Source organism: Gymnoscopelus braueri (assembly GCF_963280865.1).
Source record: "Gymnoscopelus braueri genome assembly, chromosome: 18".
NCBI lineage: Eukaryota > Metazoa > Chordata > Actinopteri > Myctophiformes > Myctophidae > Gymnoscopelus > Gymnoscopelus braueri.
Window position 1 is genome coordinate 13,143,738 of NC_137618.1, and position 7,359 is coordinate 13,151,096.

Sequence of the window (7,359 nt, forward strand, 5' to 3'; positions counted from 1 at the left end):
CCATGTCTGCTTATTATAAGCGACTTTGGGCTTGTTTTTCTGTAAAGTCGCGTGTAAATATCGATAGTTGCGGGTTACGTTTTTTGGGCCTCAGACCCCCCAAAAAATCATCGCCCTGCTCAGCAAGGGTGCTCACTTAGCTGCCACCTTGCTCGGGTGTGGCCCATGGGGCTCAAGCCCACTTCTGTCGCTGTGCCTGCCTTGTTTCTAAAGTGTAGTTGTTTATTTGGGCTTGTTTCCTAATGTTGTTTAAACCAGTGGTTCTCAAATATTTTCAAACCAAGGACCCCCAAATTAGTATGTAGTTGTCCACGGGCCCCCATCTGATTATTTTTTTTGCCAGAGACCCCCATACCAGATTTGTGTTGTTAAATTGTTTAGAAAATATTCAAAACAATATTTTCTTTTGAAAATATCAGAACTACAAGCTCACAACGCATCGCATCATGGCACGTTGTGAGCTTGTAGATTGTCCATTTTCAATGGTCAGTATCATGGTCAGTTTCATGGTCAGTGTAATGTCAGTATCATGGTCAGATTTGAGGAATTTTGTTCAAAACCCACCACTCCTGCAAACCTTCGAAGACAATCTTAGACAATCAGGATGGAATATGAAAAACCTGTTTGGTTTAATGACTATAGAGATACTGTGTACCGATTTACGTGATGTTTGGACAAAATCTGTAGCAATAATAAAAAAAATGTTTTGCTAAAATCGCCTCCTGGTGGCGCTATAACAGGCCGATCTGAAAGAATCGAGGCAGAGATTCTGCTCTGGCATCCAGGGAGTGTGCGTGCACAGTTTCGCTGCGATCGCAATCCATATCATATTAGTACATTGTATCAATCGATCTACTGCTTTCAAATAAACTGGATATCAGGAAGTTTATTTGGAGGAGGGGAAACGCAACAAAACATCTAAATAATTATAGATATTTGTTTTGTTAAGATTTGGCTGCCAAGTAGCCAAAGTATCATTACCTTATACATTTGCTTGTTTGTCTTAATTCCATTTTGTTCATCTTTTGTAAACGCACCGGACTGACATTTCTTGTGGCGTTGTGAGTCCATTACAAAACATACAGTGAAATGGTTCATATTGGGAAAGGATTTGTGTTTGGACTGGAGAGTCTGACACACACACACACACACACACACACACACACACACACACACACACACACACACACACACACACACACACACACACACACACACACACACACACACACACACACACACACACACACACACACACACACACACACACACACACACACACAAAAAGTTCTAGGAAGAAATTGTATTTCATAAATCCATTTCAGCCTGCTAACAGATAATACTCTATCTATCATATTCATGATATGACAGACAGTACACACCCTTCGGGTCCTCATGTTGTTGACTATAAGTGCTGGCTCATTACCTTATAAATAGCTGGGGGGGGGGATTCAGTTGGTACATCAAACACATTAAAAGAAAGAAGAAAGATAGAAATTACACAACCAGAGGCCCATGATCCAAAATAGAAGGATCTGGTTATTAATCACAATAAATGCACCGTATATATCTACCTCTAATCAGCAGATAGTCATAGTCATGTATGTTGTTTAGATAGATGTGTGCTGTTTGCTGGTCTATTTATGCTAAGTTTGTTATTATGTTTTGATGCTAGGTTTGATGTTTATCTGGTGTCCTATTACTGTACTTTGTTGCATTCAATTGTTGACCTCTTAGGACTTAGTGCATATCAATTGTCCATTGTGTGACTTGCAGTGTAGGTGTTAAGCGACGTGCGCGTCACGTCATTGAAATAGAGTGCAAGAACATACCAAATGAGCATTGCATGCCTGCCTGGGAGCTGAACAAGCTCAATAAAATCATAAAGAAGGCCAGCTCTGTTGTTGGCCTCCAAATGGAAGGGCTGCAGTCAGTCGCAGAGAGGAGGATTAGGGACAAACTAAACTCCATCCTGGTTAACCCCTCCCATCCACTCAATGGCGAGCTGCAGGATAGGGTGAGCACCTTCAGCCAGAGGCTCACTTTCCCCCCGAATATGCATACAGAGTGGTACACAGACTATTTTATGCCAACTGCCATCAGACTGTATAATATATACAAACTCTCTCCCTCAATGGATACGGTTCAATGAGACTTGTCGGCAGACGGAAGCATGAAGTGCTCTAAAATCCCCGGGTAGGCGGCTGCATTGAGTCTGGTCTTGATAAAACACAGTGGCCCAACAACAGCAGATGACATGGCACCCCAAATCATCACAGACTGTGGAAACTTCACTGCAGGCATCTGCTGACAAGCTGATGGAGATGCTGATTTCCTTTTCCAGCAGGACTTGGCCGTGCCTACAGTGACAAAACTACTGGTAACTGGTTTGCTGACCATGGTATTACTGTGCTTCATTGGCTTGAACTGGCCTGACCTGATCCCCATAGAGAATCTATAGTATAGGGTATTGTCGAGAGGAAGATGACAGACGCCAGACCCAACAATACAAATGAGCTGAAGGCTGCAATCAAAGCAACCTGGGCTTCCATAACACCGCCGCATTGATGCAGTATTTCGTTCAAAAGGAACCCCGACCAAGTACGGAGTACATAAATTAACATACTTTTCAGAAGGTCCACATTTCTGTATTATAAAAAAAAAATTGTCTGGTTTTATGTAACATTCAAAAGAATATATACTGGATTTGTTTTATTTGTATAAGCTGTATGCTTTGTTCATCAAGATTAAAACTAAAAAGTATTGAAATATTTCACTACGTGTAGTAAATCCAGAATGAAACCGTGTGTGTGTGTGTGTGTGCGTCCCATCTCAATGAAAGCTAGGGCGCTCGCCTAAAAGCGCTTCCAGACGCCCGAGTTGAAAATATTTTAGCTCTCAGCTAGCAGAGAAAAACGGTGCACGCGCGAGTCCAAAATAAATCCCCAGCGCCACACCACGCTGCTAGGGTTTCCAAAAACGCAGTGCTCCCAATTCTAAACAATTAAAAACATGCACTGCACTCAGGAAAAAAGATCTCGGTGTACACGGCCCCCAAGTCTTAATTTGGAGGGGGGAAAAGTGTGCAGAATGTAGTCTGAAAAGACATAAAAATAAGCTAATGCAGAATGAAGCCTTGGGCTGCCATCCTTCCAGATAAGACAAAAGAATGTCCTGAAAACCAAGGTGCACAAACACAGACATGTACTGCAGACAGCTGCAGCAGCAAGTGATGCAATGATGTCCTTGGACCCACAATATCTGATGAGCACTTCATTAACTGATACCAGATCATAACATGAAGTCTCTACTAGCGCTTTCATTTGCCAGTGTTTATAGTGTGATAAAGTGTCTGCTATATTTGATTAGATAATAATAGTTCACAGTAAATACAAAGCAAATTGTGAGGTCACCTGACATGCACTCATTAACCTACACCCTGGGTAACAGTTCTGTTGGAGAGGAAGTCAAGTATCTAACCGGCCAAAGTAGAGTCAACACCAAAGTAGTTTATGCACAAACAGGTGTGATTGAATGGTGCTGAAAGCTGATGAAAAATATAAACGTTTTACTGCCCTCAAGATGTTTGGATAAAAAGTCAAGCAAGGATGCAATATATCATCCTGTGCCCAGCACTACTGTAGGCCTATATGCAAACTGAAACGGATCAACAATATGTTGGGTTTTGTCCAGGCACTGTTTTATCAGTTTCCCAAAGGACTTCATGATGAGGGCAACTGAACTACCACAGTGCCCTACGTTTTATTACTGGCGATGATTATCTCACCCATCACTGTATTTTATATGATAAAGTGGGTTGGCCATCTCTCGCAGTTCATAGAGAGCAACATTGTATTTTATTTATTTATAAGGCCTTGTGTGGAAAAACTTCCTTTGTAGCTATCCTCGCTTTTAGAACCAAAGGTTACTGGACATTCACAAACACACATTAGATATACCAGTCCACGTAAGAGCAGTGAACAAGGAAAGACTGCTTTCATTTATTATGCTCTGATTGGTTAGGAGATAACAAGGTCCAAGACCATCGTTCCTGCATAGCTCCCCCAGGCTTTTTTTCTTTTGTAACAAAAAAAAAAGCCTGGGTTTCCGAGGCTACTGAAGACTAATAATAATAATAATAATAATAATAATAATAATAATAATAATAATAAACTTTATTTGTATAGCACCTTTCATGACATGAAATGCAGCTTAAAGTGCTTTACAGAGCAAGAATACAATTACAGTTAGAACCAATTTAACAATAAAGCAAACAAAGATAAAATAAAATAAAATAAAATAAAAGCAAGCAAAAGCAAAGGCATAAAACAACATTAAAATAGGGAATACAGTGAGGAATTAAAAATCAACCAAAGAATCAGCTAAAAGCAAGAGTGAAGTAATAGGTCTTGAGCTGTGCTTTAAAGCTATCGACAGAGGCTGCCTGTCTTAGGTGTAATGGGAGTTTATTCCACACTGTCGGTCCGTAAAAGCAGAATGCTGCTTCACCGTATTTTTTATATGTCATTGTAGGCACCTCGAGCAGGTCAGCACTTGAAGACCTGAGGGCCCGGTTTGGAACATATCTCTCTAGGCAGTCAGAGAGGTAGGTAGGTGCCAGACCATTTAGAGCTTTATAAACTATTAAAAGAATTTTAAAATCAATCCTAAAAACAACCGGGAGCCAGTGTAGTGAAGCAAGAACTGGAGTGATATGTTCTCTCATCCTGGTTTTAGTTAAAATTCTGGCTGCCGCATTTTGAACAAGTTGTAATCTGTCAGTTGTTTTCTTTGGCAGGCCAGAGTAGAGTGCGTTGCAGTAATCAAGCCGAGAGAAAACAAAAGCGTGGATCAGCGTCTTTGCATCGTCTAACGACAGATAGTCTCTAATTCGCGCAATATTTCTAAGATGAAAGAAAGCAATCTTGGTGACATGATTAATGTGTGTATTGAAATTCAATTCAGAATCGATAATCACCCCCAGGTTCTTTACTGTGGTGTTACTTTCTACAGCCAGGTTACCAAGTCTACTTGTTATTGATTCTCTCTGCTCACTGGAGCCAATTATGAGAACTTCTGTTTTAAGCTTCAAACCTCCCAAAACAAACTGATCCGACTACTTCTCGGACTGGGGCCCATGACCCACCTCTCTCCCACTCACTTTGCCAGCCTAGGCTGGCTCAGGGTGGAAGACAGGGTTAAACAACTAAAAATGGGTCTGGTCTTCAAAATTGTAAATGCAGATTTGCCCGATATGCCCCCTATACCCGCATATCTGTATAAATACCTCGAAAAAGTTAGTGACACCCACAGCCACGAAACTAGAGGGAGCGTAAACAACAATCTGGTACCACCCACCCATAAAACAAACATGGGCAAATTCTCCTTCTATAGCACAGCCACCAAGGAATGGAATAGTCTAACCCCATCCCTCAAAAAATGCAGTTCGCTGGGCTCATTCAAAACAGCCCTAAAAACCCATCTTTCTGGAGGCCGAAAGAGGAGCTAGTACCAGTTTCCCTGTAGACAGACGACCCCCCCCCCTCCTCTTTTATGTACATATTTTGTATTTCCTCATGCTTTTTTTGTATATAATTTTTATTTTTCCATGCTTCCCCCCCCTTTTTTTGTACATATATTTTTTAAATGCTTTTTTTTTTTGTACATAGTGGTATTTTTTCTGTATTATCTGTATTTTCATGTTGATTTTTGAACTGTTTGGTTGCTACTATATATGTCTATGAAATTAACTCAAGGACCCCAACGGAAACAAGTCCGCAAGGACTTTTTTGGCCGGACCTTTTAGATAAAAGCATTATAAATGTAACTGTGTTGTTTTACATTCTTTTGCCTAATAAAAATTTCAATCAATCAATCAATAGAGACATTTAGGGTACTTCTTGAGGACACACTACATAGTCACTGCACCTGTTTCATGTAACACTATATTTATTTGCATCTGTGACATTGCAGTGTGATTCAAATGTTTGCTATTGTTTTTCATTATGTATGTGTTTTATATGCTGTTATCAGGGCGTCCTTGAAAAAGAGAGCTTGCTCGAACTGCAGTCATTCAGGGCCTTTGGGTGGTTGTTTTTCTTGCGTGCGTGCGTGCGTGCGTGCGTGCGCACAGACTGTGTGGTTTCTTTCCTCTCCTCTCGGTGTGATGTTAAAAAACATTTGACTAAAATAAACCTGTGGTTCATTAGGTTTACCGTATGTCTCAATGAATTACTTTATTATTTTTATTTTGTTTACATCCCATTGATTTAATTGTATCAAGCATGTCAGAGTAGGGCTGCTGGTGAAGCAGGTCCTAGGTCAGCACAACTCTATGCTAACATTTAGGTCCAGGTCCAGGTTTAATTTATGTTTGGGATAAACATGTCAGTCATTAATTTTGATCATCGGGACAATGACCGTGACCAACTGTGATTCATCATCACTAAGGGGAGGGGGAAACACACTTAACCTTGACACGTCACATCTTTGGCGGATAGTTATTTTTTTGTTGGCTGCTCTGGCGTCACCAGCCTTGTGCGATCCTCAGGAGCGTAGGGCTGCAATCCATTATTCTTTCTTTGCGGTTACTGTATTGTTTGACGCCAGGGGTTCTTTTTTCCGTCTATCGAAAATAGCCAGTCTACTTAAAGGGGTAGTTCACCCCCAAAATAACTTTTTTTCTATTGATTACTGACCATCTGGAGCCTTGAATTCATAGATATTTTTTTGTTTTTGTCACATTCCTAAGCCAATAATTTGATTATAATAAATGTGTCCCCATTGATTCCGGTAGGAGACACAAATGCATTTGTGTCTCCTACCGGAATCAATGGGGCTAAATTTATTATAATCAAATAATAAAGGAAGGAATGCGACAAAAACAAAAAAATATCCATGAATTCAAGGCTCCATGGGGTGAGTAATCAATAGAAAAAAAGTTATTTGGGGGGTGAACTACCCCTTTAAGCTCACTCATTGTGAGCTTGTAGAACTGCTATTTCAGCCAAATGTTTGCCCCAAAATATAGGGACACAAGGGGTTCCTGTGGTTAATTTATGATTTATAATCGTTTAAATTGATTAGTTCGATTAACTGCTGCACGCCTAATATTGGCTCAAACTGACTGTACTTGAGTACAGTTTTGAGTTACTCACACTTCTTTTATTTATGAGCTTATAAAACGGCTCCACCGGATTTCAAAACAAAGTTGCAAAATATCTCCATCCTTGTAAAGACACTATGCTACATTTCAAAGCCACTATCCTCTTTTTTATCCTTCAATACATTTATCTTCTATTGGCAGTTACGAGACACTTTGAAGAAAAAGGGTTGAAGCATGCAATCTGTTCATAATAA